Source organism: Hakea prostrata, chromosome 4, assembly GCF_041222555.1.
Source record: "Hakea prostrata isolate BN-2017 chromosome 4, UWA_Hpros_2, whole genome shotgun sequence".
NCBI lineage: Eukaryota > Viridiplantae > Streptophyta > Magnoliopsida > Proteales > Proteaceae > Hakea > Hakea prostrata.
The window spans coordinates 50,130,071-50,141,165 of NC_142603.1; positions in this window are offsets into that span (position 1 = coordinate 50,130,071).

An 11,095-nucleotide genomic window follows, 5' to 3' on the forward strand; every position below is an offset into this window, starting at 1 on the left:
TTGGAGCCGAGGAGGATTACTATCCGCACCAGGGTTTGCTCCACAGTTGTGCGGTAGCAGCAGCGTTGGGTTTACTTCATCCGTACGGTTGAGGAGACTACCATTAGTATAGAAGAAACCCTAGCATAGTGCCCCATTCCCCTGGTGTATTTGTGGAACCTTGGATATTGTAATTAACTTGTCTTTGAATTATTCTGGTGACATTTGGATATGTAACTAAGTTGATTTACTTCTTTTCCGCTGCTCTGAGAGGGTGGCTACCACACCTTCTCACCCTTTATTATTATATATATTCCTTACTCTAATTTAGTTAATCTTATCTTATTCATGATACTTAGTATTAACTGTTTTTACCATTGATTATTACTGTTCATGATTGTGTTACTGTGTATGTGGGAGGCATGGACCTCAGATCATTGATGACTGTGGATCACATCCCGGGTATTCCAAATGGGGTACTGACTGGGTGGATGTGATAGATTGGTATCAGAGCCCAAGATCAAGTGGAACCCCGACCACAGAAACGGTGACGGAACATTCCGAGTCACAGATCCGAAAGTGACTCAAGTACTCCTAGAAGCGAATAATAGATAACCTGGACTAGAAACCAAATTATTTAAACATAATTTGACTCATGAATAAGACACAATAATATAGACAAAACAACTGAACTTCATTGATTTCATAGGGAAATTTTTACAAGTCTGAAAAAGAGAAATACATCCATAATGACATAAAAGAAAATTTCTAGTGATGTCTATGTAGGTGAACGACTCCTGCGATCTGTCTGATCCCTCCTAGATCTGAACTCCTCCTCCATTCGTGCAAACCTCTCACTGAGGGTGCACATGTGTAACTCCATCCTCTCTTGCCGAGCCTCGATCCTCTCAAGAATAGAGTAAATCGATGACTGATGAGAAGCCACATCTGGAGCCTCGGAAGTCGTGCGTGATGGGCCTCCAACCTCAGTAAATCATGGAGCGGGAACCTCCTCATGCCTCGGAGCCTCCTCATGACCCTGATCATCATCCTCACTATGCTCATCATCGTCACCACCATCATCATCATCAGTACTATCATCCTCTGAGTCGTCATCTGCTGATGCATCATCGATATCATCCTCATCCTCTGATCTGACTGCATCCTGGAGCCCCATCTTCCTGATCAACCATGTACAAATGGGCTCACCTAAATCTCGACCCTGAATCGTAGGTGTATGCTCCATGTCCACACCAAAGTACTCAAAGATACGAGTCAAGAGTCGACCGAAAGCCAAGTTCCTATTCTCAGGAAACTCGATCCGATCAATCATGACATTTTGCATGATGTATGCTAAATCGATTTGTACTCCAATATACATACTATAAATGATCAGTGCCTCCATCGCCGACACTTTGCTATGATGCCCTGCCTTCGGAAGGATGTTTCGCCCGACGATGCGAGCGATAACTCTAGCTGAAGGACGCATTGCGGTACCACACCGGGGCATATAACAGTCAATGTCATCCCATAGAGTTATGCACACCTTGTATACCTCATAAGGAAGAAGCACCTCTATGATATTTGTATCAGCGGGAATCCACCAACGGGAATCTCATACGATTGGTACATCTAAAATGCGAGCCAGTGTCCTCGTAGTGAAACTAATCTCTCTACCTCCGACCATGGAATCTATGACAATCCTAGAACCATCCCTCGAATCATCCTCTATACGGTAAGTCAGATTACTATAGAAGTATCTGATAAGATCTGGGTAGACTGGCTGTGCCGTAGTGTATAAGTGAAGCCAATCCATAGCCTCTAATCTCTCTCGGATGCGAAATACCTCTAAATCATCCACATCCACCAATCGTCTGTGCTCGATAGGTATATCATGGAAATAATGCTCGTATAGAAACTCCGCCATAGGAGTAGTGAAATGCTCCTCATCTATCACCTCAGCCCGGGGAACAAGTCCTCTACCCCTGTCCACTCGTCTCCCTCCTCTAGGCATGGTGTATCTGTTGAAACAAGGAAAGAAACTCATTTGGATTAGTCTCAGTGTGTGATTGTTAGATGAAGGGCATTTTCGTAAATTTTCGGAAAATTCGATTTTGGTGAAATTTTGATTTGGTCATTCTAACCTATAAGACCTATACAAGCATGCTAGAATACTTTATTTGGTGAAAATCCATCTTTTTGGCATATTCAAAGTGAAAATTCAGCAAGTAAGAGAGAGAAAAATCCCTCTTTTGGCTTGCATTTGTAATTTTTGAAAAATTGGAATTTGATTGAATGGAGAGTGGGAACACTTTTCCCCTAGTAGGTCAGTGTTGTAGAAATTTGTTTCATGTCAAAATTCCTTTTGGTTTGAAAATGAGACAAGTGCTTGTAAAGTTGAGTTTTTGTGAAATGAATAGTGTTTTGGTAACCAAAATAGATTCAATCTTGTGTTTGGAACTTAATCTTACTCGAAAAGTTCTGAAAACATGTGTCTAATCATTTGTATGTATGATTCTAACCATTAGCTACAAGTATTACTCAGTTTTATTGAAGAACACAACAATGGTGAATGAAGTTTACAAGAAAAGAGAAAAAGAAAGAGAACTTACTTGTGTAGATGATCAAGTGAGATTATCAAGAATGATTGAAGCCTTGAATCGAGTCCTAGCACTTTTGAAAACCCTAGAAAATCGCTTTCTCCAGAGCTAAACTCGAAATGGTTGAGTGAGAAATGAAAATGAAATGAGAAGTGGGCCCTTTAAATCTGATTTTCGCGCAGAATTTATTTTGGTCGATACCATCGACCAAGAAGCATCGACCAAAATTCTTCATTTTTCTGCATTGGGTTATTTTGGGAGTTTTTGATTCTTTGACTCATTTCCTTTGGATTTTGATCAATGCTGATTTATTTTACTGTTATATTGATAATTCTAACCATGATTTGGTTATCCTATTCGTTGGCCAAGTTGTCTTTGTCAAATTTGAAATTTTGGTATCCTTATCTTTGATCCTTGCAGAATGGTCTTACATAGAAATCGTTTCGTCGGATCCGGAAGCAACGGAAACGAAGAAACCCTTGCTTGGGGGCTCGATCAGCAAACACAGAACGATAGCCACACCACGAATGGCATTCCTAGTGCCCCCGATATCGGAAGCTTTAGAGATATCGCTAGCGTCATGACCAACATGATGCAACAACAGGCTGCCCAATTTAATCAAATGATGACTGGTTTTTCTACCCTTCGCAATGAGAACCGTGCCGGAATTGGAACTTTTGGAGCCGCAGCCCCTCTTATGGAAAGATTCACAGGGACACCCCACACTCGTTTGATGGAAAGTTTCCTAAAGTTACAAGTACCTTCCTTTACTGGTGTAACAAAGGACACCCTCTTTCCGAACAAGTGGCTTCATGAGTTGGAGAAGGCCTTCAGACATTTGCAATGTTCTGATGCTCAGAAAGTGTTGTTTGCCTAGCAGAAGCTTCAGCAAGAAGCTGATGCATGGTGGGCTTCCACTAGGCCTATCCTTGAGACCTTGAATGGTGGTGTTGTTACCTGGGAGAAGTTTAAGGAAGCTTTTTGCAAGAACTACTTTCCGGAAGCTGTAAAGGACGCAAAGGAGGCCGAGTTCATGGCCTTGGTACAAGGTACTTTGTCTGTGCTTGAGTATCAGCAGAAATTTGAAGAACTTTTCTTCTTCGCCCCCGAGCCTATTAAGTCTGAAGAAGCCAAGGCGAAAAAGTTTTTCAAGGGTTTGCGACCTTCTATTAAGGCATACCTCACTGTCTTGCCTCTTGAAGGATATGGTCAGGTGGTTCAAAACTCGAAGAAGCTTGAAGAAAATGAAAAGGAAAATGCTCGAGTTCAGAAACCCTGGCAACCTAGACCTTCTGGATTTGTGGACCGCACTGATCGGTGTTTTGGTAGACCTACTCCTTATCCTGCACCCGCCTTCAGCCGAGAAATGTTGGTCAGAATCCTAATTCCCTTCCTGTGAGCTATTATGGTCAGTCCAGTGGAGCCAGACCTCAGGGAGCTACTTATCTTCCTAGGCCTGGGATGGTGAATCCTAGACCAGCTTATCAGAGACCTCCCCCTGCTGTAGCTCCTATTGGACTGAAAGATACTACTTGCTTCCTCTGCAAGGAAGCAGGCCATGATGCTCGTTCCTGCCCCAAGAAGTCTGTGCAACCTCAAGCTCCTGTAGTGAAGAGTACTCCTGCTGCTACTTCTGCCCCTCCCTTTGGCAGAGTGTTTAGCATATCTGGTACCGCGCAAGACCCCTGCCACGATGTTGTAAAGGGTACTCTGTTAGTAGCTTCTCTTCCCGCATTTGTATTATTTGATACGGGTGCATCACATTCATTCATATCATCTACTTTTGCCTTGAGAACTAACTTGACACCTCGATGTTTATCTAGTCATTTATCTATTTGTACCCCTATTGGGTCTACTGTTAAACTAGATAAATTGTTAGAAGATTGTTCTATTTTGATTTGTGGAAGAAATCTGAAGGCAAACCTTGTATTGTTTGACATGAGAGATTTTGATGCAATCTTGGGAATTGACTGGTTGACCTTCTACAATGCCGTGATCTTATGCTCCTCAAAGAAGATTCAACTCCGTGTAGAAGAGAATTCAGTTTTCGAATTTCAAAGAGAGAAGGGAAGATTTAGCAAGAAGACCTTGTCCACTCTAATGCAAGTCCATGCCTTTTTGGGAGATGCTTCGTCTGGAAGCAAGGTCAGAGAGAAGAAGAGACTTGAAGAAGTCAGTGTTGTTAGTGAATTCCCTGATGTTTTTCCAGATGACTTGTCAGGTTTGCCTCCTGATAGGGAAGTTGAGTTTTCTATAGACTTAATTCCTGAAGCGGCTCCTGTATCCAAGGCCCCTTCAAGAATGGCACCTACCGAACTCGAAGAGTTGCAAACTCAATTAAATGAACTCTTAGAGAGAGGTTTCGTGCAGCCAAGTGTGTCACCTTGGGGAGCTCCGGTCTTGTTTGTAAAGAAGAAAGATGGTAGTATGCGTCTGTGCATTGACTACCGGGAATTGAACAAGCTGACAATCAAGAACAGATATCCTTTGCCTAGGATTGATGACCTTTTTGATCAGTTGAAGGGTGCTGCTGTCTTTTCAAAGATTGATTTGAGATCGGGATATCACTAGCTGAAGGTGAAGTCAAGTGACATCCTTAAGACAGCGTTCAGAACAAGGTACGGACATTATGAATTTAAAGTGATGCCTTTCAGCTTGACTAATGCCCTTGCCATGTTCATGGACCTCATGAACCGAGTATTTCACGATGTACTCGATAAATTTGTAATCGTCTTCATTGATGACATCTTGATTTACTCAAAGAATGAGGAAGAGCATGCGGAGCACCCGAATCAAGACGTTGCAAAGGTTGAGAGAAAAGAAACTCTATGCTAAATTTAGCAAGTGTGACTTCTGGCTCTCAAGTGTAGTATTTCTTGGCCATGTTGTTTCAGCCGAGGGTATTCGTGTTGACCCAGAGAAAGTCCAAACTATTACTGATTGGGAAAGACCGAAGACCGTGACTGAGATAAGAAGTTTTCTTGGATTAGCAGGATACTACCGGAGATTCATTGAAAACTTTTCTAGGTTGGCTGCCCCTATGACTAAGCTAACTAGAAAATAAGAGAAGTTTGTCTGGACCGATTCTTGTGAGAAGAACTTTGAAGAGTTGAAAGTTAGATTGACAAGCGCCCCAGTTCTGACTATACCTGATAGTTCCGATGGATTGACGGTCTACACTGATGCTTCTAAAATCGGTTTGGGCTGCGTGTTGATGCAACACGGAAAGGTAGTGGCTTATGCCTCTCGACAACTAAAGGATTATGAGCGGAACTACCCCACTCATGACTTAGAGCTTGCAGCTATTGTATTTGCTTTGAAAATTTGGAGACACTATCTGTACGGTGAGAAGATCGCCATCTTCACGGATCATAAAATTTTGAAATACTTTTTCACCCAGAAGGAGCTGAATAATGAGATAGAGAAGATGGTTGGAGTTGGTCTCTGACTATGATTGTGACATCCAGTACCACACAGGTAAAGCAAATGTAGTGGCGAATGCTCTTAGTAGAAAGAGTCAAAGAAAAGAGTTGGATTTAAATGTTTTGCGGCCTTTGTTGTCCTCGATGGAAAGATTTGGTTTGGAAGTGGTCCCTAAGGGTTCGGATTGTATTCTCTATGCCATGACTGCAAGATCCTCCCTTAGAGATAGAATTGTTGCCTTGCAAAGTTCTGATCAAGAGTTGAAAGAGAAGATTGATAAGATTGCCTCGAATTCAGAAATGGACCCTGCTTTTAGTACATCTATGGATGGTACCTTATTGTTTAGAGGTAGACTCTGTGTGCCCGCTGTTGAGGAAATCAAGAAGGAAATATTGAAAGAAGCACACCAGTCCATCTTTACAAGACACCTCGGAAGTACCAAAATGTACAAGGACTTAAGGGAACATTTTTGGTGGAATGGTTTGAAAGCAGACGTTGAAGACTTTGTTGCAGGGTATGAAACTTGCCAACGTGTGAAAGCTGTTCGCCAACCCCCATCTGGATTACTTCAGCTCCTTCCTATTCCTAGTTGGAAGTGGGAAGATATCTCAATGGACTTTGTGACTAGCTTGCCGCGGACGAGTAAGGGAAATGACACTGTGTGGGTGATTGTTGATAGGTTGACTAAATCAGCCCATTTCATTCCTATGAAGATCACCTACTCTTTGGATAAGCTAGCTAGACTTTATGTGGACAATGTAGTTTGCCTACACGGAGTGCCAGTGAGTATCGTTTTGGACCGTGATCCTAGGTTCACCTCAAGGCTTTGGAATGGACTGTAGAAAGCCTTGGGAACCCAATTGAATCTGAGTACAGCTCATCACCCACAGTCTGATGGACAATCTGAGCGGACAATTCATATTCTTGAAGACATGCTTAGGTCTTGTGTGGTTGACATGGGTGGAAATTGGGATGAACACCTAGCCTTAGTCGAGTTTGCCTATAACAACAGTTATCAAGCAACAATAAGCATGGCTCTGTTTAAGGCTTTGTATGGTAACACTTGTAGAACGCCCTTGTATTGGACTGAGACTGGTGAAAGAAAAGTCTTAGGTCCAGAGATGATTGAAGCTACCAGTAATATGGTTGACATGATTCGGGAAAGGATCAAGTCTGCTCAATCTAGACAGAAGTCGTATGCCGACAAGAGAAGAACCGACTTAGAATTTCCAATTGGAGAGAAAGTCTTCCTTAAAGTATCACCTATGAAAGGGGTGACGAGATTCAATGTGAAAGGAAAGCTTAGTCCCCGCTTCATTGGACCTTTTGAGATTTTGGAAAGGGTTGGACCTGTAGCATATCGCTTGGCCTTGCCTCCGTCACTTGCTGGAGTTCACAATGTGTTCCATGTTTCAATGCTTCGGAAATACCTAGAAAGCCCGGAGCACATACTACAGCAAGCACCCAAAGGACTTAGTGCCGATCTTTCTTACGATGGAGGACCAGCCGAGATCCTAGATAGAAAGGACAAGCAGTTGCGGAATCGCACAATCCCTCTGGTGAAGATTCGATGGAAAAACCATACCCCTAAAGAAGCTTCATGGGAGAAAGAAGAAGACATGAAGGAGAAGTTTCCTCATCTTTTTGGAAGCACAGGTACGCTTTCAATTTCGAGGACGAAATTATTTTAAGGGGGGGAGAATGTAATATCAAGCCCTATTCTAACCTTGACCCTAACCCGGATCCACTGTTGTATTCAGGTCCGAAGACCCGAAGCGGTGGAAGAAGAGATTTATGGACCATTCTGATTGATGATCATGATTCGGAGACCAAGCCCATGGACATTGACAATGATACCCCTTGCTTAAATGCATTGTCAATGTTTAAGGAAAGTCTGCGCATCAGAGAAGATTAATATGGTTGATGTACCAAATGACCTCCTGTGCACAATCCGAAGATATTCCCCGAACTAGACTTCTTGATTGAATTGTGGAAGAAAACCTCACTCAATTTGACCTTGTATAGCCTTTCAAATCCCTACTTGAAGTTGCTGTTCTAAACCTGAGTTTTCTGCTGAAAATATTTTGGTCGATCCTTTTGGTCGATACCATTGACCAAGGACCATCGACCAAAATATCCCAGTCTGCCAAGTTAATGATTCCATGGAATATTCCTTTTCTATTTAATGTGACCTTGAGCCTTGAGCCTTTTGCAATCATTTTTCTCACCTGGGAACGTGGGGAGAGCTTCCCAAAGCAGCTCCTTGGTTAGTGTGAAGGGTATCTCATCAAATACACTTATTTTATCATTGATTCTTGTCTTCATCTTCCACACTAAGGTATGACTCCTCATTCCATTCCACTCTCTACCCTACCATTTTCTACTCTTTTCTATTGTCATCTTGCTGATGAGACATTTGGAATGGTGCTGCAACCTTGCAACCACCACTCCAAGTGCCTATTCATGCTCAATCCATGATTCCCTTAGCCATTCATTGATGCTATGCTTATATCTCATGCCTAGCATATGTATTCCATGATTTACCTATTAACATCATACCGTTTGATATCAAACAGAGCTATAGAGTGTATTATGTTCATGTTTAACATTGCCATATGATTCCAATCGAATTTCTATTAGTTCCTCTAGCTATTGCATGCTATTCCTCATCAATGCAATCAATTCCAACTCATGCCATGATGTTTATCACTTGAACTTGATAGCTCAAATTGGCGCTTTTTAATTAGACCATTGTATTGGGTTAATTCCTTGATTTATAGTGTCCTACTACTGTTGTTAAGTATGCCTCCAAGTTTCAGATTGATCCGAACACCGGAAGACTCATTTCGGACCAAAATCCCCAAAATCCACTATTCTGCCCCGAGGACAATTTTGGTCGATCCTTTTGGTCGATACCATTGACCAAGACCATCGACCAAAGTTGTTGTTGACAGCAACCTTGGTCAGTTTTGACCCAAATGACATCCGATCTTCCCGACTTCTTTTCTAACTTATTATTGATGTTTGTTTAGGGCCTTAACAATTCTATTGGACTATTCTTGGTATTCTCAATTCATCATCAACTCATCCAAGGTAAGGATGGTTATATCCATAAACATATAAGTCATCAAATATTGAACTATGCTTTATTTAAAGAATGAAATCCCTAAATTTCCTTTCAATCATTATGAGACTGTTACATATGTGTTAGAACAATAGCATTTAAATCTTTACACTTTTGTTGTGTTACTTTATCATTTTGATTTGCTTATGATTATAATGATTCGGTTCAATATCATGATTTGATTACTATTGTGAATATGCATTGGATGCATGAGAAATGATGAGATTTGATGTGTGATTGCTTACGTATGACTTGGGATTTGGGGGTGTCCTACTGACACTTCTGTCTTTGGGCATCGGAGGGAATAGTATGGGATGTTCTCTGATGGTGCCTATCGACACTTTCCCGAGTTATTGGATGACATACATAGGATTGTCTAGTTGTGTGGCTAGGTTCATCCTTGTTGTGTCATACCTGAATCGGAAGGGCATTGAGACCGAACAACCCGTGGTAGTGTATGGTTGGATGAGCGCTCTAGGCCGGTAGCCAATCCGGTAGGGGACATAAACCATGCTACGGATACCTAAAAGGGGCCATTTATTGGTAGAGTTGCATATGGATAGACTTGGGCTCACGGGCGCTCAAGACCGGTAACCAATCCGTGAGAGGACGTGAGAGCTTCCCGTTTACTATATGTGGATGACCAATAGGGTTGATGAGTCCGAAATCCGGGATTTCGCTGACTCTAGTGTGAAGGATACCGGAAAGGATCGCCGGGGGCGAGGAATGGACGTATCTTAATCTGACTTGACCGACTGAGTAGATGACTTGCATTGGGCTAGGCTTTACTGTGACATGCGCCAGTACTTGACCAAATGGTGATGTGAGAGAGTGGTGACCAATCCCCTTACCACGGCTTTTTGATGACTTTACCGATCTTCCCCGGGCATTCCCAAGATATGGAAATGGGAGAGTGACTGACGACCCAGAGAAGTACGGTGCTATGACTTAAAGCATGTCTACCCTAGAGACCAGCATTCATAGAGTTAGGCTCATATCTGCATCATATGTTCCATATCACATTGCATTACTATATGTTTTGAATGTGTATGATTTCTAATTATGGAATAACTTCCTTCTTGTGAGTTCTTCGAACTCATTCCTTTTTGTGCAAATGTTTTAGATTACATTTCAGGTACCGAAGATTACGATGGCACCTCCTATGAGGCTGACTATGATTCCACATATTACCCTCAGGGTAGTGGCGTCGGTGAGGATCCGTATATTGGAGCCGAGGAGGATTACTATCCGCACCAGGGTTAGCCCCACAGTTGTGCGGGAGCAGCAGCGTTGGGTTTACTTCATCCGTACGGTTGAGGAGACTACCATTAGTATAGAAGAAACCCTAGCATAGTGCCCCATTCCCCTGGTGTATTTGTGGAACTTTGGATATTGTAACTAACTTGTCTTTGAATTATTCTGGTGACATTTGGATATGTAACTAACTTGGTTTACTTCTTTTCCGCTGCTCTGAGAGGGTGGCTACCACACCTTCTCACCCTTTATTATTATCTATATTCCTTACTCTGATTTAGTTAATCTTATCTTATTCATGATACTTAGTATTAACTGTTTTTACCATTGATTATTATTGTTCATGATTGTGTTACCGTGTATGTGGGAGGCATGGACCTCAGATCATTGATCCTTGGACTGTGGATCACATCCCGGGTATTCCAAATGGGGTACCAGCTGAGTGGATGTGACAGTAATGGTCAGTTTTCCCTCAACCTCTTGGCTTAAGGAGTATTAGATTCGAGACTTAGGCCAAGATTACTCGAAATGCGGATTGAAAACGAGTAATCAGAGGCCTGAGTTTTAGATTGAAACTCACTGTTTTTGGGGCGGTCACTAGTGGCGGTCGCTCAACCTAAGCAATCAGCCCAAGCGACTGGTTGGTAAACATAGACCAAATGGTTTTTGGTTCTAATTCAAATTAATTCATTTAACTTATATGTTACTGTAACCC